We start from the raw sequence: 15163 nt of genomic DNA on the forward strand, positions 1-15163 counted from the left end.
ACGCACTTAGCAGGAGAAATACACTAGGAGGAATAAACAGTACTGTAAATAGGAATAGGCCAGACTTTTTCTTCTACTTGCTGATTTCTTCTCAAAAGTTTCATTAGAACAATGCTTTAAAAAGCTGAACAATTTGTAAAGGCTGATTAAAAAGCAACATAGAATCATTTGAGAAAAGTTGAGTTATAAGCGGCCACAGAAAAAGAAATTAAATGTACTAGGCGTTTAAAAGTATTTCTGCCTGTCATTCAAAGAAATACATCTGATTACCTCCTTTTTCATCATTTACCTTTCCCTGTTTTCCAGTTTAGTAGAATTAAAGGAGCTCAATGGCTCTCTTCAGCTCCATTGTTTTCTGTTTGGCCACAGCTTTTAGAGGACCCAAAATTGCCAGATATTTTTCTGGACAAGAACTACGACCAGCTGCTTACCATCCAGGTTTATTAGATAAAGAAGTAAAGCACAGACTGGTTAAATGACTTGCACAAGGCAATACAGGAAATCTGGAGTAGAAGTGAGAAAGAAATCCACGCCTACCCAAGCAGGATTCAGCACCTTAACACCTAGACCACACTTTTGTCACTACCTCCGTGTTATCACAAAAACAGCACGGGAATTAAATTCTGACAAATAATCAATTACGTAAGCAAGGCAATCTGTCCTGGGGAAGGCATGTTTTAATCACCAGTTTCCCTCAGTCTTCAGCCAAAGGCCTGATGTCTGTGGTATTGTGAATCAAGAGCTCAGATCTGGCAGAATAATGCAGAAAAAGATACAAGTTCTTTAGTGTTATGACTTACCTGCACTTCATTGAGGGTAAAAAAAGTGCAATAGTTGTCCTCTGAATAACTGAAAGGCTGAGGCTTATTGGAAATTCAGGGGATGATTTCTGATTTCTAACTGCTCATTTCTTCCCAGTTCCTGGTATCCTGTTAAGGACAGGAGAAACACTGCTGGCTGGTCACTCTTTTGAAATTATAATGAAAAAGTTAATTCTCTTGGAACAAATCAGATGCTACACACCATTCTACAACTATTCTGTTGAACAAAGGTCTGTCTAATGCAAAACCAGTCTAACACCTCTAAATGATGCAGTCACATGTATTTTCAGCTGTCACAAACAAGAGATCTCGTCACCCTCTTAGCATCAATTTTTGCTGTATGGTTTTGTGGAAACAGTTCTCTTCAAAACTCAAAGATTTCTGTGTTCATTTAATTTCAGCCATTCTGAAGAAAGATATTAATACTTTGGCAATGATATGGAGCTCATTGTTTGTAATGAGGACTGCTGGAGAGCTGGGTGAGTTTAAAGGATCCCTGCCTTTTTTAATTCAAGACTGAATAGCATTATATCTTCTTTTGAATGCTGGGCTATAAAACCATCTGCCCATGGTTGTTCTAGATTTCTCATTATTTTAGACTGCATACTATGTGTTTGTTATTTTAAATTGCAGTGCTGTAATTCATATCCACTGGCATGAGAGATGAAAACTGAAAAATCTTAATGCCTACTAAAGGCTGATGCACCCAAGGGAGAGCAAGAAGCATAAATATGTTGGCATTAATGCCCTTGTCAGTGATTTTTTTTCAGCACATGGGTTAAAACTTGTGCTTGCTGATGATAGATACATTAAATCATCGTGTATGGAAGCCTTGACTCCACACCTCCCAGTTGTAAGGCTCTGCTGGCCCATCTTGTGGCTCTAACACAGTGTGCAGGGTACTTGTGCTGTGCTGTAATGCACCTGAAGATGAAGGAGCTGCTACCAGGCACTCTCTGGTGATGGACACCAGTATAGGCTTTTTGTGAATCAAGACCTCAAAATTTTCCAGAGTGATCAGAGTAATGCAACAACAGATATATACACAAAAAAGCTGACATCCTGTGATGTTCCTGTCAATATCTCCTTGAGAAAGTCCCATCACATTCATGAACCAGCATGAAATGGCCTAAGAAATGAAGGAAACACATATTAAGATACGAACACGCTTCTTGCTGGGAATCCCAGAGGCCCAGACCTGGTACAGTGATCTCCTCTGAGATTTCCAGAACAGGTGAAGGTATACTGCCCTTTTCTTTCTCACCTGCATCCGACTGAGACCCACAAAAATATTTGCCTATAACCTTGCCACACGTCATTAAGAATTTTCTATAAATCTAGTGAATTAAGATATCCTGCAGCAGAAACCTGATGGTCTGCTCCAACTTTCTATTGCCCCTTCCTACAAATAGTGCTGAATGTCCACACAGGGCATCTAGTTAAAAATGTAAGAGCTATTACATTTTTAAAGGTGCAGCCTAAATTGTTCTATATGTATTTCCTTGTGGGGTCAAGTCTCTATTTCAAGAATGTTTATAGAGCCTCCCTAAATAATCACTTAAAAATTATACTTCTGACAAGTGGCTAATAAGCCACTAGGGTTAGCATAAACTTTTTCCTAACAAGAATAAACTAAAAGTGACAGAGATATGGGAACTGGTTTAATTAAATCATAGAATACCAGGTTTATTTAAACAAAGTTAATGCTGTCTGTAAAAAGTTTTCAGTGTTTAAAAACTGGAAAGATTGGTGAGGGGTTCAGTAAAGTACTTGTTGCTTCTGTTACTGGACTCTCAAGGGAAAAATATGAAAAAAAAACCCCAACCACATCTATGCAACACGCCACTATACTCAATCAACAGTACGCTCTGCTTTAAAAATGATATGGAAGAACTCAGCTGGAAATTGAGTGTCAGTGTTCTCTCGCATTGACCACAACAACAACATATTTGTCTTAGTGCTCTGACAGTCGAACAAGCAGGCATGCATGAATGATGCTTAGGGATGGCACTTATGTATGTAATGCTTCCCAAAACCTGTTCAAGGACACATCATCCTTGGAACACGGACTTCCTAATTCTGTCAAGTTTGGTGCCTCCACGGGTTATCTGCCAAGTAATTGTCAGTTCTTTAACCTAAAAGTGTCTGGGGACAACTTCAGAGTTCAATGGAAACACAGAGATATTTTGGCTTTCTCCTCTCTGCACACTCACCTCTCTTCAGCTGCAGGTTTTCCCCACATCACACCCTGCTTTCATACATCTTCGTCCTCATCAAATGGTGAACCAGCCGTAACGTGGAGCTGTATAGGGCAGACCTGAGCCAGTTTACACTGAGCACTGTACAGCCAAGGTGACTGTGGTGCAAGGCCTGTCACAACAGGCGAATGCTTGCGAGCACTCCCGGCCCTCACCCCAGCTGCCTCCACACTCCTGCTTCTGTGTCATCACACTTCCACTTCTGCTTTCACCTCCGGCTGCAAATAATCTGTCTGCACACATCCCTGCTCAGCATCCTCCACCCCGCTTTTCTTGAAGGGTTCCTGGTTTCACCCCTATGTTGTGCTCAACGTTGCGCCGCAGCTCCCGGCAGACTGTCCTGCGGCCACCTTGCCCAAGGCTTAGCCTCAGTTCTCACTACAGCTTTGGGAAGAGGTATGCAAAAAGTACCAATTACATCCTCAGAGTGCAGCCACGCACCTCGCTAACCACTGCCTAATCACGGGACCGAACAGACCAGAAAACATCAGGTGTGCACACTGAGGCAACAGGAGGCCAACGGCAAAAATGGGGACTCAAAGCTGCCCTGACAGCTGTAAACTGACCTGGCTTCTGAGCAATGCCCTGGGCATGCGTGCATAAATTCATCAGTGGGGTCAGGAGCACAAGTGAAGACCCCAGAGGTGAGCAGACATGCTCCATCCCCTTTTCAGTCCAGAAAGGGATGACACTTATCTCAGAGGGACCCACAGCCCTGCATCCCCCCACCTCTTCTTCTTGGACTGACTCAGAGCACAGCAGGGTGAAGGTGATCTGCACAGGGGAATGAAGAGAGAGCTAAGTGTATCGGCAGGACAAGGTATTATTATGAAAGATTTGGGTCAGGTTTTACCCTCTAATTTCAGCTGTGACTTCCCGACTGCTCAAACGGTATGTTGTCAACTCACATCTATTTGTCTGCTTCACTCACCTCACCCCTACTTCGAAGATACAGATGAACAGAGGTAAAAATGCCACAACGTAATGTCTTACAGTGTTCAAACAGAACATTATTTTTCTTATGGTAGAGAAGCAAAAATACCAACCTTTATGCTTGTTGTAAAAAATAATATGCCATAAAAAGTTATTAAATGTACATCCACCCAAATACCATTTCATCTAAGTCTGCCTCTCCCAAAAAGATCCATTACTGGAAAGTGATAACATAGTATGTGTTTTGCTCAGTAAAAATTAGAGGTGATCTCTGCAATCTCTTGTTAAGACTAGTTTCCCTGCAATATCCTTGTAATTTGACATTTTTACCCTGTCACTAACCCAGCTATCTGCTAAAGATGCAGAAAAATTCCCTTTACACAGACAGAAAAAAGCTTTTCTTCACAGCCTTGGTCCTGCTTCGCTGTCAGAGTGAGAGAGGAAGGGGAATACTATCCTGGTGATGCAAATCAGGTGGTCTGTAGCCAACTCCTACACCAGCCTTTCAACACGGATGAGGCTACAGGAGCAAGAGACATACTGCTTTGCCTGCCTCTGGTCTCTTGGGTGAAGGGAACCTCCTCCTGTGACACCTTTCCGTTTCCTCCTGCAGCCTGCAAGCACACAGCCTAACCCACAGCACTGCCTGCAGGCACTGACATGCTGTAGGGTGAACCATGGGATGCTCTATACTGTCTATCCCGCAATCAGATTCGTGATAAAGTGGGGATAGAGACAGGAAGCAGTCTACCAATGCAGTGGGGTAGCTACGTCATACTGCCCTGACAAATGCATTCACTAACACACTGTTGCTGACCTGTAGGCAGACGGGAATTAAGACATGGCCCTCTGCCTTATTTTCTGATCTGTAGCTAAAGAAAAAAAATAACTGTAATAGTTTAGGAAAGGGGATTCTGTTCTTCCCACTGGTGCTGCGGGAATAGAGCATTTATTGGAAAGGAGAGTTATGTCACATAGCTAACAGCTTATGGGGTTTTTTTTACAGCAAAAAGGTATAGTGCCCCTTCAACCTGAAAAAATAAAACATAATTGCTTTGTAGTCTCAATTATTAAGACCTCCTTATATCAGAACCTTGAGACTCAGTAGTAAGGAACATGACCATGCTCTGTACGGAACGGGCCCACACTGGCTACAAGCAAAGCACCTACAAGGCCCTCCAGATTGTGTCCCTTCATGCACTGGAGTCAACCTAACATGAAGGAAAGCTGCTCTGAATTAAAATCTCTCTTAAATTGCTCCAAGGTTTAGGTTAAAATGTAGATCAAAAATCCAGAGGGCAATACATAAGCTCACTTCAGTTTGTTAATAAATGCTATATATTCAAATTTTTGTCTCCTTCCAAAAAAGATACAAAGTCATTCTGCAATCTCCCATTGTTCTCTAGGACTTTTACCTTTATATTTATGGTAGATTGGAAAGGTTGAAAAATTAATCTGGCAACAGATTTTACCTTCATAAAAATAAAAAACACATTCAAAACAAGTTAAGAAAACAGGAAATGTGAGTTTTTTTCATAAATCAGTATTTTCTGACTTGAAGGGAGTTGTGCTTCTACTGGGGCATTTGTACAGTGGCAACACAGTAAACAAAATCCATTAAATATAGGTGAAATAATCTGTAGCTGGAACTGGAATTGTGGTCTTAAATAAAAGACATTGACTGATAAAAAGATGAACTCTCATGAGCCATTCAGAGAAACACTTGCTTATTCCTTTTCTAGAAATATATCAACACAGACTTCTATTTCACCTGTGTGAAAGGCAGAAAACAATTCCACCCTACTGATTCTAGATCAGCAAGTGCCTCCTCATTTCACTTCTGGCACCATCTTGTTTCCCTTGTGCTCTTTGAAGTATCTCTTTTTTAGCCATCATGTTAAACATCTTTTTGCCAGTTAAGGAAACCATGTGGGAAAAAAAAAAAAAAAAAAGTTTACTGATTTTAAACTTTTAAACTGTGCAAATGAGGCATCCATCACTTTATTTTCTGGCTATTCTATACATGTTGACACAAAGCCAGCTCATGTAGAATATAAGTTATTCATGAAGACAGTCTCATTTGCCCTAAACAATGCTCTGCTCTTAATTACATTGTCACAGAACAGTTGAATAACTCTTAGGAGTCCACTCTGAAATTCTAAAAAAAAAATTACTTAGACAGGACTTCTGTCTACTGCAAGGTTTATTTAAACTATATATGTCTATATACAGATATACATATATATATATATATACATAGTTAAAGATACAGATAATAGCTCTGGTAGTGGTGCTGCTTCCTGGCTGGTGTTGCATCAAACATGCAGTTGCCTCTGTGTACTCCCTCCAGGAAAGCAGAAACACACGAACATTATACAGTTGAAGAAAAAATCCCCCAAACTTAGACTTTGCTCCTTCCCATGCACTTCAACCTCAAATCCTATTCACTTGGGCAATATAAGTCCCACTGCTACAAAAGGTACTCAAATCTTCTGCTTCTGTTTGTGTCTGTTTATTTTCTCCCAGATCTTTATTTGGATATGTAAATGATGTGCCTTAGTAATACAATGATCTATCCTAGATCTACCTGTATAGCATGGTAAAGGTCTTTGCTCTGTGCTCCATAGTCTTGTTTCCCTAATAACGCAGATATGTTAGAGCAGTGATTTCCTTGAAATCCTAAACCACAGAAAAGAGGGGTGAAGTGTGTGCACAAGTATCATGTCCCCACAGCTCACACCTGAATCACTGAGCTGGGAAGAGCTCCCAGGTGGTACCTGGGCTTGCTCTTTCCACATTTCACAGTTATTTAGGATAGCAAGGAAAAATAAACAATAATTTATTAGGTAAAGCTTTTTTTTAAACCTCTGTAAGACTCTGATATTGTTCAGGCTACATTAAGCCTGACAGCGAAAAATCTGTTCCCTGTAATTGCAGATATGTAAACTGTAAAAGATCTAACTTAAATGGCTTTCCTTAGCTGAAAGCTGTGACCTAAGTCTTACCAGAATATTTCAATAACAAGAAGTTTCCTTATAATTCATTCAGAATGGTAATGTAATGAATGGTAAATTAAAATAAATGGAAGACTGAGCTGTTTGAGTCTTAAAGTAAACCACCCATTGAAAGCCTTTCTAAAACAATCTATTTTCTTCCCACAAACCTACAACGCAAGAGAAAACCAGACTGACCGGCTAGTTACAAGTTTAAAAACTGATACTTAAATTGCCCTTAGGTTTTGTTCACGGTGCCTTGCCTCAGCTGTAGAATCTGCAAAGCTGTCTTCTGGTTAGAACCTGTCGGGATTAAATAAAGTTACTTTTAATTAATATGGTACCTAGAAACTTCACACAAGGTTCGACATTTATTCCTAAAGAATTTCTGAGTTTTAAAAATCTTATTTTTAAATCATGGTTTTAAATAGATTGCATCACAAACATTGCATGAATTATAATATATATAAAAAATTACACTATAAAATAAAGATTCTATTAAAGAGTGCAATCATGCTGAACTTTGTCAATGAAATGTTTACATGGGATTATAATTCAGTCTTCAGAGATTTAGCTGTCCAGTTCTTTCAGTCACTGTTGATATACAGAAGAAGAAATTGCATAGTTCTAGTAATCTACTTTTGATCTCCAAATAGTATTTTCTAATTACTTAGGCCACTGACATTCAGATGCCTGAACTTATTTATTATACTGTAGGTGGGGTTATTTACTTTTAAATCAAATTTTCAACCCAAACCTCTTCAGTTCTTCACAGGTTTACAATGAAGCAGTGTCAGATATTCTCAGAACTCGCAGTTTCCTGCAATTCGAGTATCTTATGTGCTAGAAAAATAATTTCTTCAACTAAAAATTACATTTTGTGATATATATAAAGCTGACTTAATTACAAATCAGCAAAGACATATTTTACTAACATCTATTCTACCTTTTCACACCCAATGCAAACCCAAGGGAAACCTTGGGAGGCCGAGAGTAGCCTAATAAATTCCTGCCTCAGCGCAGCCTTTAGGAACATGCTTAACCCTGTGTTTAAAAAGAATGTGACTGAAGGTTTGCAGGAATCAGGGCCAAGACAACTAATGCTTATCAAGGCAAAGTGATGAATAAGCATACTAAATTTGCTCTACAATAAGTGGTAGCTTTCAAATCACCGAAGACAGGTGAAAACCACCTTTGTGAAATGAAAGAAGAAAATATCCAAGTGCAGGTACTAAATAATAAATCCATCAGGGATTCAAATGACTCTGTTAATTAGTAACAGAGTCTGAAATTTTAATCTCTAGGTCACCCATTCAAATCCAGCTAAATTCAGTAATAAAAGGTTATTGCTGTTTAATGACAGCTTCCTGAACAATCAAAAAAAAAAAAGTGTATTTAAAGGTAACCTGAAAGGAAGTCCAAGGACAGAGGGAGTCCTTCAATTGCAAATCCAATGATTTGAAAGAAAAGACACTTGCATTAACGCCAGTCACAACACATCACTGTTTTTCCCCACACTACCAGGAAAACTACAACAATATTATATTTGAGTAAGCTGGGAAATTTTTCTCTTTGGTTGCATTAAATTACCTCAGTTCTTCACAACGATCCATAAGGAAAGAGCTTCCCCACGTACAATGCTTCTGTTTGCCTGAATCACTGCCCAGGAGAGGCTTTACATGGAGATGCTTTTATATGAGAGAAATAATTTAGTGAGGGTAATATAACAAGCAGTAGCTTGAGGGGAAAGGAAAACACCCAAGGTATTGGGAGGCTGACTCTATTCTTTCTTACATCAGTTTTTAAAAAGCTTAACTGCAGAGGCTTTCATGACCTAGCATGAACATTTCAGAGCACATGGGCACTGCCAGACCAGACAATGGATACTCTATTACCTCTTCACAGGGTAAAAAAGCCTTGCAAAGGTGAAAGGCAAAGGATTGTCAGGACTATGGGATTCATCCCCAATACGGGATAGAAGTACATCCTTGTGGGAAGAAAAAGATCACCTATCAGCACTACAGTCAAGAACACTGATTGATAATGAACTGCAGCTAAGTGCATCTCACCACAGCTTTTGAACCAGCTCTGCGACAGGAACCTGTCAGAGTGCAATTCAGTTACTTTCCATTAGTGCAGTGACTGGAAACTGCATACAAGTCCTAATGTTTTACTCAGTGCTTGTGAGAGGATTGTAAGAGAGAAAAGCCTGTTTCCACTAATAGTTCATGCTTTATGAACAAGGATACAGAGCTGCTAGCACATACTGCTGTCAGGCAAGAGTGGTCTTTCTCTTGATATTATATATCAGCTCATTCACTTGCCTGCTTCCCCATCTGATTCAAAAAACAAAATCTCCAGAGCTTTCCTACACCCCTGGAAGAAACCACTGGTGCTTGTCTGCTGCTTCTGGGCTATTATCACAGGCATTACTCTATAAGCTCCAGTAGTTTTCTCTGTTGCTGATGGATAGAGATCATCTCTTCCAGAAGAGATTCAGAACAAAAGCCCAAAGCAGCTGTATTTTATCACAACTGAAAAGGCTTATCTTTCTCCACCAACTACAGAGGAGTCCATGGAAATGGCCCTTACTAGACTAAGGGTAGCCTTCCTCCAGTGTGTCTTTTCCCATATTCACAAATGCTTAGGCTCTTACGCTCTCTTTGGAACCCCATCTGGTTCTTCATCTCAATGATGGGCAGCTCAGATTAAGTCTCCACAGCTAAAAAGTGAAGGAAAGCAAAGGATAAGGAGCACTAGACAGGCCTGACACAGGACACAACTCAGCAACTTCTATTTATGGATCCACTTTCCATATACACCCATCCTGTTTTGGGAAGGACAGTGGAGTAACTCATTTTAGGTTGATGCATTAAACTAAAGCAACCCATTCAGATTTCCTAGTTCTTAATATTATGTCTGTTTTACTTATCTATTTAGGCATTCATCCTAGTATTTATTTCACTGTATTAATTATTCACGAGCTACTTCACAGATGAGCATGGTAGCAACCCTGCTGCCCTGGTGGCTTAACCTCCAAGCCATGCTTATAAACAGATTCAGCTGCAGGGAACAGCACTGCTCCTATGCAGAATTTGTTGGTCAAGGCTTCAGAGCACACGGCTGCCACTCCATTACACAGATTATTTCCACACCACAGTAAGTAATCCAACTGACTAAAATAGGACAGAATTAGGCAGTATCTAACAGCACTAAAGGTAAAAAAAACTGACTCTAAGAAAGACCTCACCCATAATTTTGAAAGGCTTATACCATGTCTGCATTTTCCCTGGTCACTGTAAACCATCTCGGGCAACGTCTGGATGATCACAGGTCTGTAAAGCTAAGAAATGCTGGTGTGTAGAGGAGGTGAGGGATAGCTGTTTTAAGGTCTCCTTCTTGCCTCCGGTTATTGCAAGAGACAACTATAAAGACATCTTCTTCCGGGTGATAACTACGGGTTGTGATTCTAACTGGCAATAAATAACAGCTCATGACAATCTCTGGTTTCCTGACACAGTGCCTCAGGGACAGACTTTTGTTCCCAAATGCCTGCTTTGTATTCCCTACTTTTCCTTCCACACATATATAGCCCTAAGAACTGCTCTCTACCTTCATCCTTCCAGTAGTTCATGTGCTGTATGGTCCATATTCCATGGACAAATCATCCATATTTGTGTTGCCACTCTTGAACTATTCTTGGTCAGGCCTCTAGTTTCCCCTCATGGAAGAAAACTACTGGACCAATGACTCTTGCGGGTTATGCCAACAGGGCCAGCTCCTGGCAGGGGGGGAGTGTCTTCTTCTGTGCAGGCTACAAAATGACGGGAGGGTGCCAGCTGGCTAGACCTTAAGGACAACTGGATATACGGGTGTACTGCAGGCAAGTCTGTAGCCTGAACGTTTGGCACCAGCCCACGTTGCTAACCTCCAACTTTTGCTACGAGCTGCTAATGCGCAATGGCTTAAATGAAGTTACCACCTTTCTACAAGACCCATAAGAGATGGAGTGAACAGCCAGAGGTGCAAAAAGTCCTTGGTGGATCTGGTCCCTGAGATGCCTTGTGGAGGCTTCTCTACAGCCCCAGTAGGACAGGGCTGGTGAGAAGACAAGTCAGCACGAGCCCTCCTCAGTACAACAACCCTTTTGAGAGACAGAACAAAGCAGCACAGCATTGGTCAGAAAGTAATTTCTTCACATTCTTTCCACTACATTCAGAGTTCTTTGCAATTTTTTCAAACATTCTGATACAACTTTGGCAAATGGGGTGTTACCTTCTAGTTGTGGAGTTTTTCACTAACATTCTGAGGCAAACATTTGACTATTAATTTTTCTGTCCACCTGACTGCTGCACTATCAAATTCTTACTATGAATTGAAACAGAGGAATAACCATGAGGCAACGCAAGACAGAAAATCTTTCTTGGAAGAGAGGTGGTGAGGTTGTAGTAAAAGACAGCATGACACCAAACAATTTTTGATAAAGATCTTTATCAGAAGATAACCCCATCTGTTTTTTCAAAAGTAGTATGTTCCAGCTGCTGCAGAAGGCATGGGATAAGTCATGCCAGCCCAAACTGTTAGAGAACCATGACTTTTCCCTGCTTGCTAGGTAGGACGGATTTATTCTTTCTTCCACTCTAACTAGACAGAAGAGTAAATTACTTGCAGCTGCTTCAATGCTGTGTGGTGCACTTTGTCGTCTAGTCATCTACCAGGAAACACTCCCTATTGAAAAAGAAAAAAAAAACACAAATCCTCATTTTAAAGATCTGTTCTGGAGCACTTTGCAAATCAATGTTTTCCTAAAATAGAACAAACCATAATCTGTATATCCATGAAAGGAAATTTCTTCTGCACTAACCTTTTGAGGAAAAAGGTGGAAGAACAAGGTAAAGCCTATATTTAATAGGTGATTCTAGGTGTATGATGACCTTACTCAGACACCTCATTCTGCTCTGTTTGGAATTTGTCCTCTGTGTTCATGCACATATGTTAACAATTAACTTATTTTGCCACCTGTCATCTGTTGATTCAAATACATAAGGGAAAAGACATGCCAAATTGTTTTCAATTGAGCAAAATAGCTGATGCCAGTGATGAGCCAAAAATAAGGAAAAGACCACGAATATTTTTCAAATGTAACCAGGTAATTGTTAATTTGAGAAAATACTGAGTATTACCTCTTATAGTAGATACATTATCTAAATATGTGGATGTTCAACCACTGTTACAAACCCCAACTGTTCACTTCCCATGTCTACAATTACCCTGTAGGTTTATTCAAAACAAAGGGCAGGTCCCTGGTGGCAGGGACATTAAAGGAACAGACTGTATAAAAGAGAACTAGAGAAACTTACAAAGAGGCATGAAACTGTAAAAACCTTCTCCCACTTGCACCCAAATTTGTAGATTTGTTTTACATATAAACATTTACCCTTTTCTCCAGACAATACTTTACATGCATGAAGACCTTCATGCCACAGATTCCAGTCCAAAAGGCAAAATACATTCTTCAGTCTTCAGCATCTTCTTTGAGTAAGGACGGTTTCCCTAAGAAACATTTGCTTCTGATTCAATAATTACCTTCCCGTTTAAGTCCTGGATATTTTCCTGAGTCTCATCTTAAACAGAAATCTTGCTTGTCCAAAAGCTTCTTGCTACTAATTCACTCTTATCATTCTTGAGTCTGGGATTCCATACTGTCTGGTGCTTTTGGGGGACATAAAGCACTCAGAGATGCCTTGAATTCAGGAAATCACTACACATTGCAAGCTCAGGTTTGCAGCAATGGACCAGAGCATAAGACAACATTGAAGCAATACAGCTGTCAATAAAGCAGGAGGCTCAGGGACAACTGGACATATGGAGGAGAAAGGAGACCTGTGTTTCAGGAAGACAGCCAAAAAAGTGAAATGAACCAGAACCGGTCTAGGATAGATTGTCAGTGGTGTACTACAAGTCCTTGGGTTAGTAATTGAGCATTGAAAACTAGGAAGAATTTAATTTCTAAGGAAAACAAAGCAAAACGTTGCACCCCAAACCAACATTTCATCTAAGGATATCAAAGCAAACACTATAGATTAGGTCTCACTGTGAAATAGGTTAGTGCTTTTCACAGCTGAGGAAACTAAGGCTCACCATTATACAGACAAAAAATGGCAAAGCCATTTTTCTTATCTAGGTTTTCAATAAGATCCTGGTTTAGCCAAACAGCAAGAGCAAAGGTCAGATTAGCTCCAATTTTTTCTGCATCATTTAGCCCAAGCAGTAAATCAAACAAGGGAGTTTCAGTACGATAAAAGATCAGATTTGAACTGAGGCTGAAACTCCTGGATTTCATTTAGAGAAGACAAATAGTTCACAACTTGTGTAAGATCTGAGCAGACACATGTGCACTGCACACACACACACATCAGCTGGCATTATGCAGCTGAGAGCCACTACTCTGGGAGTGATTTTACCCAAAAAAAAATTCACAGCCTGTCAGGTGGTAGCTGGGCACATCTGACGCATTATCACTACATGTCAAGGTGAGTGAGAACACACACAGCAGACAGGAAAATTAAAAAGATTAACTCTCTGTCACCAAAAGTTTTCTGTGGATTGGAGTAAGACAATCCATCAAGGACTGATGGAACTGGCCACAACAATTTTGAACAAAAGTCCGTGAGGAGGAAATGTGTAGTGATCCTAATTAGAACTAGCGGAAGAAGGTGCACCACTTTTTTCCAGATGACAGAGCCAGTAAACAGTGGAATATTTTCAATAGGAAAGATTAACTAAGAAAATAACTAAATACATAACCTCTGCTGCTCAAAATCCCAAAGCCATCTGAGACCTACAGAAAGAGAAAGCAGCTTTAAATCAGACTCAAAAATAAAGTTGGAGTAATGCCTCAGTCAATCAGGGTACAGTCAGTAAGCCACGTCTGTATTTGTTCTATTAAAACATGCTGTTGAGCAGGATTAACTCATCTAGTTAGGGAAACAGCCATTGGGAAAAGACAGGCACGAGGACACCACTTCAACTATTATATGAGGGCAATTTACACAATCCGTGGCATCATACGTGGTTGGGGTGATTAAAGGTCGGGAACATTTTCAGCTTTGTTTTTTCTGAAATAGCCAAGGAGACATTAAATATGAAATTAAAATCTTGTACAAATCAAGCACTCCTAATACAAAGAAATAAATTAATAATTCACAGCATCCTTTGTTTTTAAGATCTCTTGATACTTTTCATCATCTATTATAATACACTTTTCTTCCTTAGCAGGGTTACCAGGTTAGTAAACCCCACTCTAACCACTTTTCCTTGGGGCTATATACGAAAAAAGACAGCTCTGGTGTGCAACCGAGATGTCCAGTTATTCCTATCATCTGGCTGCTAAATACAGCCGTTAAATGATTGCAAAACCCAACGTCAATGGCCCTGTCTGGTTTTCTGCCAACATTTCTCCCCTTTGGTTCAGGAAAATTATTTGGAAAGCAAAGTAAGTCTGTTTTAAAAAGATCCTCTCACAAAATTTTGCCTTCTTGTCTTGATTTAATCTTGTCAGAACAAACTGTAAGTTCAAACCCGTAAATGCAGTATACAAACTTGATGACAGCGAAGAAAGCACAGCTGGGAGAAAGCAGTTGCTATTGTCACAGTGCTGGCGTAAGATATTTTAGTGCTATCGGAGATTATTAAGACTAAAGGAAAGCACAGAAATAAATTGTTTTCAGTGACTCACAATCCATTGAACTTTGTCCCTTAAATATACACCATATCTGGTTGCCTTCTACCTTTGCTGGGGATTGTGGGTACAGAAATGGGAGACTGGAAGTAAAAGAACATACCAACCTGTATGTAATGGCAGTCTCTTCAACTCCAAGGGACAAAGGAAGAGAATAGAAGTACCTGTCATGACTTTTAATAATCTCTGAAAGATCAAAGGTCCGGGTGGAATGTCATGGGATCTCTCAAAACAACTTCATCCTTAGTTGCTATGAGAATAATTATATGAGGTACCTACCTGATTCTAAAATGGTGAAATACTATAAACACTAACTTCTGTTTCTTAGCTCAGTAGCTAAAATTCTCTTCAAGGATATGAGCATTGATAAAAAGTTCTGGAAAGAGGGACAAAAGCTTGTAGCTCTTTTTTCTTTCC

Source organism: Leptosomus discolor, chromosome 2 (genome assembly GCF_034619465.1).
Source record: "Leptosomus discolor isolate bLepDis1 chromosome 2, bLepDis1.hap2, whole genome shotgun sequence".
Classification (NCBI taxonomy): Eukaryota; Metazoa; Chordata; class Aves; order Leptosomiformes; family Leptosomidae; genus Leptosomus; species Leptosomus discolor.